The sequence below is a fragment of the Schistocerca piceifrons genome, chromosome 5 (genome assembly GCF_021461385.2).
Source record: "Schistocerca piceifrons isolate TAMUIC-IGC-003096 chromosome 5, iqSchPice1.1, whole genome shotgun sequence".
Classification (NCBI taxonomy): domain Eukaryota; kingdom Metazoa; phylum Arthropoda; class Insecta; order Orthoptera; family Acrididae; genus Schistocerca; species Schistocerca piceifrons.
In genome coordinates, this window is record NC_060142.1 from 502,337,147 (window position 1) to 502,351,533 (window position 14,387).

A 14,387-nucleotide genomic window follows, 5' to 3' on the forward strand; every position below is an offset into this window, starting at 1 on the left:
TCTGAATGCCTGTATTTTAATCCCTCATTGGTACTATTTTTTTGCATTTTTTATTTATCGTTTCTTTCATCCTGGCAGCCATTTCTTACTGCGAAACATGCCAAGTTGCACCAGTGCACGGATTCCATCTTAAACTGGATGATGGATGATATAGTTCAGTATCTCCTGTTAGTTCCATTGATACTGCTTGTGAAATATTAAAACATACGCCAGTACTTTGTTAGTAGTTCCCTTTGTAGACGTCCCCTTTATTTTTCCTCGGAGACAGCCAGTTCACAATCCTGTAATTAGTTTCCTTTCCTTTTGGATCTTCCACTTTTTTGAAGGTTGCACTGTCTAATTTGAGTTTCTGTCTCAATAGCAGTTATTGAGTGTTTTTCAAATGTTCTTTGGAACCGCAAAGTGGCCACATGAATTTTTTCACGAGCGTTCTCTTTGTGGTGCGCAAAAATGCCATGACGTTACTGGATCCATTTAATGTGTGACCTCGTGTTTCAAAATATGCTAAACTCGATCAACACATAGCTATTGAATTCATGTTGAATATTACCATTACGAAAGAAAACAGTATCATTGGGAATCTGCGAAGTCTGCAGGGACATCTATCGGTTCGTACTAAACTACCAAGCTGCCTTCGACATCACGAACTTTAGCCTATCACCAGGCCCGATGCGAGCCTGCGCCGAACAGCAGCTGGGTGCAGGCAGTCTTCCCACACAGGCGAGTCTTCCTGGAACCGGGAGGCAGAGCGGCTCTTAGATCCGGCTGTGTGGCAGCTATGTGCGGTAGGTTTCCCGCGGCAGGCTATTCCCGGTCCGTTTATTATTTGGTACTAGCGGGGGAAGGCTGCGCTCATAGCGCCGACGCGAGATTGTCCAGGAAGGCCTTGCCTACCTGAACATTCTGAGAAAGATTTGTAACACTTCCGACTACTTGCTCGGGTCTTGAATTTACCACAGTGCAAACGGACGATTGAGTTCGTCAATCGCCCTAACCACTTAGGATCGCTTGCTCGGTCGTTACAAAGGAAATTCCAGTTCGCTTTACGGAGAGCAGTCTGCGGCATTGGCCCCATTCTTAGGCTGCGTTTATCAAGAATCTCTCGCCCAGCGAAAAGTCACAAGAAAATGGAGAAATGGGCAGGCGACTACTGTACGTAAGAAAGCTAAAAAACTGACCCGTATAATTATAGACCAATATCCTTAACATTGTATCCTCTCCCCGATGCTATTCAATCTGTATATTGAGCAAGCAGTAAAGGAAACAAAAGAAAAGTTCGGAGTAGGTATTAAACTCCATTGAGAAGAAATAAAAACTTTGAGGTTCGCCGATGACATTGTAATTCTGTCAGAGACAGCAAAGGACCTGGAAGAGCAGTTTAACGAAATGGACAGTGTCTTGAAAGGAGGGTATAAGATGAACATCAACAAAAGCAAAACGAGGATAATGGAATTTAGTCGAATTAAGTCGGGTCATGCTGAGGGAATTAGATTAGGAAATTGATATACTTAAAGTAGTAAACGAGTTTTGCTATTTGGGGAGCAAAATAACTGATGATGGTCGAAGTAGAGAGGATATAGACTGGCAATGGCAAGGAAAGCGTTTCTGAAGAAGAGAAATTTGTTAACATCGAGCATAGGTTTAAGTGTCAGGAAGTCGCTTCTGAGAGTATTTTTACGGAGTGTAGCCTTGTATGGAAGTGAAATGTCGACGATAAATAGTTTAGATAAGAAGAGAATAGAAGCTTTCGAAATGAGGTGCTACAGAAGAATGCTGAAGATTAGATGGGTAGATCACATAACTAATGAGGAGGTATTGAATGGAATTGGGGAGAAGAGGAGTTTGTGGCACAACTTGACTAGAAGAAGGGATCGGTTGGTAAGACATGCTCTGAGGCATCAAGGGATCACCAATTTAGTACTGGAGGGCAGCGTAGAGGGTAAAAATCGTAGAAGGAGACCAGGAGATGAATACGCTTAGCAGATTCAGAAGGATATAGGCTGCAGTAGGTACTGGGAGATGAAGAAGCTTGCACAGGATAGAGTAGCATGGAGAGCTGCATCAAACCAGTCTCAGGACTGAAGACCACAACAACATCCTTAACATCGAAATTTCATGGCAGATTAAAATGGTGTGGCGGACCGAGACTCGATCTCGGAACCTTCGCCTACATGGGCAAGTGCTCTACCGACTGATCTACCCAAGCACGCTTCACGACACCTCCTCATAGCTGTAATTACACCAGTACCTCGTCTCCTACCTTCCAGATTGCACAGAAGCTCTCCTGCATACCCTGCAGAACTAGCACTCCTGGAAGAATCGATATTGCGGAAACATGGCTTATTCACGTCCTGGGAGATGTTTCCAGAATGAGATTTTCACTCTGCAGCGGAATGTGCGCTGATATGAAACTTCCTGGCAGATTAAAATTTTGCCTTGGCAAAGGTCCCGAGTTCGAGTCTCAGTCTGGCACACACTTTAAACCTGCCAGGAAGTTTCATATCAGCGCACAGTCCGCTGCAAAGTGACAATTTAATTCTGGAAACATCCTCCACGCCATGTCCCGCAGTATACTTTCTTCCAAGAGTGTTGTTTCTGCAAGGTATGCAGGAGAGCTTCTGTGAAAAAAATGGTTCAAACGGCTCTGAACACTATGGGACTTAACTTCCGAGGTCATCAGTCCCCTAGAACTTAAAACTACTTAAAGCTAACTACCCTAAGGACATCACACACATCCATGTCCGAGGCAGGATTCGAACCTGCGACCGTAGCTGTCTCGCGGTTCCAGACTTAGCGCCTAGAACCGCTCGGCCACCCCGGTCGGCGAGCTTCGGTGAGGTTTGGAAGGTAGAAGACGAGGTACTGGCGGAATTAAAGCTGTGGGGACGGGTTGTGGTTTGCACTTGCCCGCGAAAGGCAAAGATCCCCAATTCGAGTCTCGGTCCGGCACACAGTTTTCATCTGGCAGGAAATTTCATATCAGCGCACACTCCGTTGCAAAGCGAAAATTTCACTCTGGGTCCTTAACATCGGTTTTTTTGTAAAATTCTTGAACACTTTCTGAGTTCGAATATAATAAATCCCCTTGCTATGGAAAAGCTTCTGTACACAGATCAGCACGGATTAGCAAAGCATCGCTCGTGCGAATCTGAGCTTGCCTTTTTATTACATGATATCCTAAAAGCCATGGATGGAGGGCAATAGGCAAATTCCATGGTCCTAGATTTCCGTAAAGCCTCTACTGTGGTGCTCCACTGCAAATTATTGACGAACGTCCGAGCACACCGTTTAGGTTCCGAGAGAAGTGAATGGCTCAAAGACGACCTTTTAAGTATTATAACTCAGTATATGACGTTTGGAGAGAAGGGTATAGTCAGGAGTTCCCCAGAGAAGGGTCATAGGACCTCTTTTATTCTCCATACACATAAATGATCTGACGAACTTGGTGAGCAGCATTTTATGGTAGTTTGCTGAGGACATTTAGTGTTCTGGAAGTTGTCGTCGTTGAGGACTGTAGAAATATGTAAGATGACTTCGGCAAAATTTCTAGTTGGTGCGATAAATGTCAGCTTGCTCTAAATGTAGAAAAAAGTAAGTTAATGCGGATGAATAGGAAAAACAGTTCAGTAACGTTTGAGTAAGCTTAGTAGGGTGCAGTTTACACAATAACTTCTATTGAATATCTGCAAAGCGACATGAAATGGAATGAGCACATTAGGTTGGTATCAGGAAAGACGAATGCTCGATTCCGTTTTACTGGGAGAAACTTGGGAAAGTCTGGCTCACCCTTAAAGAAGACGGCTTATAGAACGCTATTACAAGTCATTACTGAGAAGTGCTCGAGTGTTCGGGATCCGCACGAGGAAAGAAAGAAATTCAAGCAGTTCTCAGGCGAGCTGCTAGATTTGTTACCAGTAAGTATTACAGACACGCTACTTGAGCTCGCATGGGAATCCCTGGAGGGAAGGCGATACTCCCTCCGTGAGGTAATACTGCCAAATTTAGAGAAATGGCATTAGAAGCCAACTGCACAACGATTCTACTGCGACAACGTAAATTAGGGGAAAAGGCCAGGAAGAGAAGATGCAAAAATTAGATGCCGGTGTGACCGAGCGGTTCTAGGCGCTTCAGTCTGGAACCGCGCGACCGCTACGGTCGCAGGTTCGTATCCTGCCTGGGCCATGGATGTGTGTGATGTCCTTAGGTTAGTTAGGTTTAAGTAGTTCTGAGTTCCAGGGGACTGATGACCTCAGATGTTAAGTCCCATAGTGCTCAGAGCCATTTGAGCCATTTTTGACCTCCAGACCAGACGAGAGGAAACGCAGATCAGCGAATCGTAAGTAATTACTTTTTCACATAAAAAATCGTGACGTGAACTGTTTAATAGATCCCACTGATGACGCCTTAGAACAAGAAAAAGGTTAAACGCGTCTGGGATAAATAAATTAAGTGGCAGCAGCAAAAGGCGGTTTTATTTACAAAACAAGTACACCAAAAGCGTTACGTACAAGAACGTTATATATTATTATAACGCAGAAATTGTATACTAAAACAATTTGCTTCGTCTGGTCATTCATTCGGGACAAAACACAACTGGACAACGATATTTTTGTACAACGACCTTTTTTTGACACTATATTTTACAACATTAGAAGATACGTTCATTGTTTCGGGGCGTAGCTTTCTGTCTCGGTACTATACTTTCGTATTAGCCGAGAAAAAAGGAGTAATGGATGTTATGATTGGAACGGAAGTGAGTAATATCTGAAACTTGTTTAGTTGAACCTTTTATTAGAAAATACACTCCTGGAAATTGAAATAAGAACACCGTGAATTCATTGTCCCAGGATGGGGAAACTTTATTGACACATTCCTGGGGTCAGATACATCACATGATCACACTGACAGAACCACAGGCACATAGACACAGGCAACAGAGCATGCACAATGTCGGCACTAGTAGAGTGTATATCCACCTTTCGCAGCAATGCAGGCTGCTGTTCTCCCATGGAGACGATCGTAGAGATGCTGGATGTAGTCCTGTGGAACGGCTTGCCATGCCATTTCCACCTGGCGCCTCAGTTGGACCAGCGTTCGTGCTGGACGTGCAGACCGGGTGAGACGACGCCTCATCCAGTCCCAAACATGCTCAATGGGGCACAGATCCGGAGATCTTGCTGGCCAGGGTAGTTGACTTACACCTTCTCGAGCACGTTGTGTGGCACGGGATACATGCGGACGTGCATTGTCCTGTTGGAACAGCAAGTTCCCTTGCCGGTCTAGGAATGGTAGAACGATGGGTTCGATGACGGTTTGGATGTACCGTGCACTATTCAGTGTCCCCTCGACGATCACCAGTGGTGTACGGCCAGTGTAGGAGATCGCTCCCCACACCATGATGCCGGGTGTTGGCCCTGTGTGCCTCGGTCGTATGCAGTCCTGATTATGGCGCTCATCTGCACGGCGCCAAACACGCATACGACCATCATTGGCACCAAGGCAGAAGCGACTCTCATCGCTGAAGACGACACGTCACCATTCGTCCCTCCATTCACGCCTGTCGCGACACCACTGGAGGCGGGCTGCACGATGTTGGGGCGTGAGCGGAAGACGGCCTAACGGTGTGCGGGACCGTAGCCCAGCTTCAGGGAGACGGTTGCGAATGGTCCTCGCCGATACCCCAGGAGCAACAGTGTCCCTAATTTGCTGGGAAGTGGCGGTGCGGTCCCCTACGGCACTGCGTAGGATCCCACGGTCTTGGCGTGCATCCGTGCGTCGCTGCGGTCCGGTCCCAGGTCGACGGGCACGTGCACTTTCCGCCGACCACTGGTGACAACATCGATGTACTGTGGAGACCTCACGCCCCACGTGTTGAGCAATTCGGCGGTACGTGCACCCGGAATCCCGCATGCCCACTATACGCCCTCGCTCAAAGTCCGTCAACTGCACATACGGTTCACGTCCACGCTGTCGCGGCATGCTACCAGTGTTAAAGACTGCGATGGAGCTCCGTATGCCACGGCAAACTGGCTGACACTGACGGCGGTGGTGCACAAATGCTGCGCAGCTAGCGCCATTCGACGGCCAACACCGCGGTTCCTGGTGTGTCCGCTGTGCCGTGCGTGTGATCATTGCTTGTACAGCCCTCTCGCAGTGTCCGGAGCAAGTATGGTGGGTCTGACACACCGGTGTCAATGTGTTCTTTTTTCCATTTCCAGGAGTGTATATGAGCCAGAATGACTTTGTTCTTGTCAATGTCCTTGAAGTAATTATGAAATCTGATGTAAACCTGATAATTGCTAGTTACATGGTTGAATGTCAATGTAGTGTATCTGTCTCTTCCTCATAATGTTATTCAGCCTTGGGTATGTCATACTCGAGTGAAAACTAAAGGGAAAGAAACTTTACGTTAACATCCGTATAGCTATTCAATGCCTGCGCAATCCCTTGAATACGTTGCAAATACAGTCGTGATCAGAACAATCTTCTGTGTAGTTGTGAGTGCATCATGTGAAAATCGTTCGTGCTCATATGATGGCCGCATCTTTTGTTGTATAAAGAGCTGCTTCTTCCATTGTCAGGGAACATGATGGTTTTGTTGGATACTTGTAAGTACATTGCTGTACAATACAGGGATTTTTATATGAACTAACCTTTTGACTTTACAATTCAGTTTATTTTTTCCTCTGCTTAATTTTTTCTTTGTTTTTGTTTCTTGTCATCTGTAGAACTAGTTCTTTATGTAGCCTGGAGGTTTACTAAAGAAATAAATTGTTATATCAGTACGTCAGATAGTGTATCTGTTAATACTTCTCATTATTTTTGCCATTGCAACAGAAAATTAATATTTTTCATGTACAAAGTTATTTCACAATGTGTTTTTACGGGATATACTACGTTCTTACATGGAATGCTACATAAAAATTAAAATTACTTTGTAAATATTGTATCACATGAGCACACATAATAAAATTTACGAATAAATAGTACCAAAGGAAAACAATTACTATTACTTCCTCAAAAATTACTAAATTCTAATATACAACCTATTTTGAGGGAGGTCTTCATATTCTGAGAGTATTTTCGATACTCATGCTGTTACTGAGTGCTGCATACATCCGTAAGCAATTTATTAACTTATCTTCATACTTTATTTTACGAAACAGTTCAGCGGCAGAATGTGCGCAACAGATCTCCTGATATTGTTCTTAATATTTCTTTGATAGAAGCACGTGCTGTCCTTCCTAGTGTCGTTCCAAGGAGATTTGTTCGATCGGTGCAGAGCAAAGCTATTTCCTTGGCGCCCCCACTGCTGTGTACCTAATTGCTCGGCGCCATTATCTGATCATTTCCCTGGCGGAAAGCCTTGGCGCGGAACTCATCACAGTGACAATTACGAATGGCTATTCGCAACCAATCAAGCGCGATTCACCAGCCACTCGCAAGAGATTTAGAGCTGCGATTACAGCCTCGTTGTCTGATTTGGTTTATATAGCGCAAACAGTTGTCAGAAAAATGTCATTGCAAGTGTAACATAATGGGGTAGAGGATTGGCCAGTTAAAAAACTCATATACAGCGTAATAACAAAACAGTCCACAAAATAGAACACATTTTAAAGTAAAAGAGACTTTAAATAGGATACCGAACAGACAACACGGCACAGGAAATACTCACACAACCACAGACAAATTCAATAGCTCAGAGATATAATAAGTTACATATACCTTGTGTCAGTCGATATTTGTAGGGCACACATGCATAAATTTTAAAAGATTTTCCGGAAACGTCACAATTCTAAGACGTAATAGCTCATGCAACACAGTTGCTGAATACCTAATGAGCCACAACCACGATCCAACAAAACAAACACAGATTTAAAAATACTAAAATGCAAACAGCAACCTATATAAAGAGCTTACGACAGAATAAAACTTCCGCATACAGAAGGCAATAAATAGATGAGTTTAAATAGACTGTGAACGACTACGCTACACTGTACTATTTGACAGATGAAAGGAAGTATAAACGAAAGTCAACAAAACGAAAAAAAAATTGAAAAATAATTTGAAAAATGCTCACACACACACACACACACACACACACACACACACACACACACAACAGACAAGCATGCAGATGAAGACAGGTTCCACGAAAATAGCGTCAGTAATTACAAACATAGTCGCCAAATAATTTGCACAGTATATTACGTTTATAGATAAAGTTATTTGTTAACTTGTCAACTAACCTCAGAATAAAACCATTTCGATGCATACGGTAAGCTACGAATAATGAGAAGATTGTCTTGCACTGCGTGAAAAGCTAGACCTAGTAATCACAATAGAGTTAATGTGTTCTTTCGCTTAATATTTGTTACAATAGGTATTAATTAAACCACATTTACCATTCACATGTGGTAATAAAAATACACACTGATTGTGGTGCTGTGGTACTCATACATGTTTGTGAATAAAAGCTGATAATAGTGGTTTACATAATAGATGGCGCTCAGTTCCCATGACTAAATCTGCAAACAGGGCTACTGTCAGAGCATCAAAACCATACGAAGCAGAATACTCAACAATATTTTCATAGTGATATCTAGCCATTGTTTCCTTTTGTTCGGGTAAAAATTCTAATGTAACTGAGTGTCTTCTCATCACGACACACACAGCCAGAAGTATGGCAGCACACAGATATGCCTCAAGAATAAATCTGCTGTTACTTCTCACACCGTCTGCAAATCCTCGGAGCTTGCGTCACGGTAGTGTGACCTACTGAGTGGAAGGTCGTAATAGCGTATCACCCTTCTGGTTCCTCTCACGGTCTTCGAATGTGGAAGGGACAGTGTAGTAAACCTATACGACAATTAGTACTGTACTGTAAACACTATAGTAGTTACAGACGTAGACAATTATTTTCTTTGGGAGTACCAATGAAATGAAGTAAATATTAAGGCACAAATAGGAGATAAACTGAGCAATTTAGCATAACCGTGGAGATAACAGATGCTTTTCACAGTAGCACCTTTCTTTCTAATGCACTCGATTCAGTTTAACTACCATAAGCATGAATAGCATTAGACAGCACAGTAATGGTCTATTGTTAATACTGTAAACATATCAAGTGCTTATGGTTTGACTGTCTTTCGTGAATGTTTGCTGTAACTCATTTCACATCCCTGTACGCCTTTCTGAGATCTAAGGAGCACGATGAATAAATGAGAGAAAGAATGCAGTACGACAGGTAATTCGAATGGTGCCTCGACCTGTGTCAAACTAGTTTCATACACTGGTGTTGGTGTACATCATTAACTGCACTATCACAAAGGTTGCTAAGCAACGTTAAATAGCTGGTTAGTATATCGGAGTGTTTGGTGACATTTCTGGTGTTAGGAAAAGAACTGAAGAAAATTTGAGATATTCAGCTGGCTGTATTCTTCCCACGCTACACACACACACACACACACACACACACACACACACACAAACACACACACATGACAAACCTTAAGAGGGACAGCATCCTATTCAGTAGTTGAAGGGGCAACAGTTTGGATAATAGGCTAAAATGACTTGTTACATAGGGAAGAGTTGTCTAACCTGGACCACTTCCGAGAATTTTATTTTTATAGCCTAAACAGTAAGTTACAATATTACTTAAATGTTGTCAATCTGAATTGCTGAATATTTCTCTTTGTAGCTGATTTAAATAATGAATAATTCTGAGGAAAATAAACACATTATACTTAATTTTCTAAACATTTTCAAGTGATTCAAATTAGGAATCTGCTTTCCTAATTTGCACCATTGTGTGTATAAATTGTACCACCCTTATAATCTATTTCTCTCAGCTAAAATATAATGTCCCATATTTTAGTTCTTATACCATTATTCGCAGGCACTAAGTTATGAATTTTTCACACCTTTCCACTCCACTGGCCACCTTCCATAAATTCATAATTTGCTTTTCACGCAGCTGATCCCTTTCCCCATTCGATCTTCGTTGCACAACTCGCTACACCATTTGTCCATTTTAAGAATGAATTTCTGTTTTATCTCGAGTTTTCATAATTACCCTCGGAATCGGTGATATTTCTTGGATGAACACCTTTAGCCCACATTGTACCCACCACTACTCCTTCCACATTGAAATTATGGTCCAATCTATTTCTCCTGCAATGACGAATGCAAGTTTTCATACGTCCAATATGCATACATATATCGAACACCATCGCCTCAAATGCACGAATATGCTCCTCCAATCCGATCTCAACTTAGTTGGAAACACTTTACTGCGACCAAATATTATACATCCTCATTTGCATTTGCATTTTCAGCATGCATCTGCTACAGAACTGCCTACTGAACTATTCCTTATCGCAGTATCAGTAGCCTCAGAGAACTTTATCTCCTCATTCCTTAGTACTTCCGTATCTCACTTCTTTGAACAATGATTCTTCCTGTCTGGTGTCTTAACTTCAGCCTGGTCTTCGTCACTACTAAATTGTGATATGAGCCCATATCAGTTCTTGGGTACGTCTTACAGTCGACTACCCGATTTCAGTATTTCTGCCTGGCTATGATGTAATCTACACTCATGCTCATGAATTAAGGATAATTGCAGAATGTGCTGCCACACAATGTGGCACTACACAAAACTGGCTCTAATAGCATAGGCACATAGGGAACACACACGACACAGATCTGTAAGTGCACGGTATTGGTGATAAGTTGAGAAAACTGTCCCGAAACACATGTGCTACAAAACACCACTGTTTCCTGCGATTGTACCCGGACATCAATATGGGATATGATCACCACGCACACGTACACAGGCCGCACAACCGGTTGGCATACTCTGGATGAGATGGTCGAGCAACTGCTGGGGTATTGCCTCCCATTCTTGCACCAGTGCCTGTCGGAGCTCCTGAAGTGTCGTAGGGGTTTGAAGACGTGCAGCGATACGTCGACAGAGAGCATCCCAGACGTGCTCGATGGGGTTTAGGTCTGGAGAACAGACAGGCCACTCCATTCGCATGATATCTTCTGTTTCAAGGTTCTCCTCCACGATGGAGCTCGGTGGGGCCGTGCGTTATCATCCATCAGTAGGAAGGTGGGACCCACTGAACCCCTTAAAAGGCGGACATACTGGTGGAAAATGACGTCCCGATACACGTGACCTGTTACAGTTTCTCTGTCAAAGACATGCAGGGGTGTACATGCATCAATAATAATCCCACCCCACAACATCAAACCACGGCCTCCATACAGGTCCCTTTCAAGGACATTAAGGGGTTGGTATCTGTTTCCTGGTTCACGCCAGATGAAAACCCGGCGAGAATCACTGTTCAGATTATACCTGGACTCGTCCGTGAACACAACCTGGGACCACTGTTCCAATGACCGTTTACCGTGTTCTTGACACCAGGCTTTACGGGCTCTCCTATGACCAGGGGTCAGTGGAATGTGCCTTGAAGGTCTCCGGGCTAATAAACAATGTCTGTCCTTCGTCTGTAGACTGTGTGTCTGGAGACAACTGTTCCAGTGGCTGCGGTAATGTCCCGAGCAAGGCTACCTGCAGTACTACGTGGCCGCCTGCGGGCACTGATGGTGACACATCGGTCTTCTTGTGGTGTTGTACACTTTGGACGTCCCGTACTGTAGCGCCAGGACACGTTTCTTGTCTGCTGGGACCGTTGCCATAATCTTGAGATCACACTTTGTGGCACACGGAGGGCCCGTGCTACGACCTGCTGTGTTTTATGGGCCTCCAGTCGCCCTAGTATTCTGCCCCTCATAAAGTCACCAATATGTGTTCTTTGAGCCATTTTCAACTCACAGTCACCATTAGCACGTCTGAAAACGTCTACACATTTACTCGCTACACCGTATCTGACATGCACCAACACACCTCTGTGTATGTGGACTGCTGCCAGCGCCACCGTGCGACGACTGCAGGTCGAATGCACCGCATTAAACCCGCAAACTGCGCAACAGAGCGTTATTTCACCATGTATCAACATTATCGTTAGTTTATGAGCACGAATGTAGTTCAAATCTTCCAGTCTCTACCAGAGTTTTCGAAGTATACCTCCGCCTCTTGTGATTCTTGACTAGAGTATTCGTTATTACTAGCTGAAATTTATCACAGAACTCAGTTAGTCTTTCTCCTCTCTCATCCCTAGTACCAATCCCCTTTTCTTCCATAACCCTTTCTTCCACTCCTTCCCATACAATGGTATTCCAGGCCCCCATGACTATTAGATTTGTATCTCCCTTTATGTACTGATTTATCCGTCCAAATTCTCGAATACTTTCTCTGTATCTTCATCTTCGACCTGTGACGTCGGAATTTATACTTGAACAATCGTTGTCGGTGTTGGTTTGCTGTCGATTCTGATGAGAACAAGGCTATCACTCAACCATTCACAGTAACTCACTCTCTACCCCATCTTCCTATTCAAAACGAATCCTGCTCCCGTTATACCATTTGCTTCTGCTCTTGATATTTTCTTACACTCATCTGACAGGAAAGCATTGTCTTTTTCCAGTTTCACTTCACTGATCCCCATTATATCTAAATTGAGCTTTAGCATTTCCCTTTTCAGATTTTCTAGCTTCGCTTCCACGTTCAAACTCCTGACATTTCACGCTGCGAGTCATTAGACGTTACCCTTTCCCTGGTTATTCCGTCTTTTTCCCATGACCACCTCCCCCTTGGCAGCCCCTCCTGGGAGAACCGAATGGGGAAATATTCCGGAATCTTTTGCCAATGGAGAGATCATCATGGCACTTTTTTAAGTACAGGCCATATGTCCTGTGGATACGCATTATGTGTCTTTAATGCAGTTGTTTCCATTGCCTTCTTCATCCTCACGCCGTTGGCCATCGATGATTCTCCCGCCTTTAGCGGCAGTTTCCCACACCAAGTGCAAGAGAGTCCTCTGATCCTCTGTCCTCACCTCCGCCCTCTTTGACAACGCCGTTGGCTGAATGAGGATCACTTCTTATGCCGTAAGTCTTCGGCCGCCATTGCTGATGATTTGCATTCAAAATTTAAGCGGTCGCTGAATTTGAACTCGGGACCGAGGAAGTTAGAACCCGAGACCGAGAACGTTTTGATTGCTAATCAGAGACGCTACCACTAATTCAAAGATTCTACTATAAAACTTAATAGTGATGTGGCCACTTGAGTAAAGAATTATAGACGTCATATAGTCTCCCCTTCAGATATCTGTGTAGGGATTACTCAGGAGGATGTCAGCAAGTATTCTAGGAGAAACGAGCACAAAATGCATTCTTGCTAGATCTCCCCATTCCCTCCCCCTTACCCCCCTCCCCCTTCCCCTACATCACCGTCATGCAATGCTGTCACATTTCCCCCACATCTCCACCTCTGATATAAGCCAACAGCCCTATGCATTGAATGGCAGGAAATTTAAAAAAATTGGGAATCTCAAAATTTGGTAGGAAATTCAAAATAGCCTAATTGTGTTAGTGTATTCTCCACCTGTATGACATTACTACATTACTATGGAGGTATGGCTGCTCTCCTATGTATAAACTGTTAGCAAATTCTAAATCCAACGTGGCACATTGTCGTATTGATGTGAAATTAAAAACATTCGAGATGGTACTCCAAGAATGCGACCTTTGCACACAGGCACAGGGTCTGTGTCTCAGAACCCAAGATGAATGACCTGTAATACAAGAGTACATTGTTGTCAGAATTTTCTGCTTTTTCACTGACATCACTCACCTGAAAAAAGATTGTTTGCTTCCTTGCAGGTCCAAGCCTGTATATCTGAGTCTGAGGTTCATTGCTCCACGAAATACAGCGTGCTCCGCATTGCATTCAGCCACAGTAAGACAATGCAAGCTTCGTCAATAAAATCAGCCACATCTCAAGGCCAATTACTGCTAAGTCCTCAGTAAATGAAAATTTCAATAACTTTTCGGAGGCCTTCTTGGTGCTGTTCAATGAATGCTTCCCTTTTATAACTATAAAAACTGACACACCTAAGAAGGATACACGGATAACAAAGGTTATTCAGATTTCAAGCTTGAGGAAAAGAGAACTTCATATGGAGGAGAAAGTCAATCGAGACCAAGAGCTCTTAAATTATGTAAGACAATATAAGAAAATCTTTGATAAAATTGTCAAACAAGCCAAAAAATTGGCGAATAATAATTATATTTTAAACGTTAAAGAGACATCTAAAGCAATACGGACCATTGTAAAGAATGAAATAGGTATAAAAAAGGCAGACAATGGATAGTTGAACTGGTGGTTGAAGGTGACACTGTTCGGGACCCTACACAAACCTGTGAAGCGTTTAACAGCCACTTCATAAAGCCATGGAAAACTGATGAACTTTCACCGC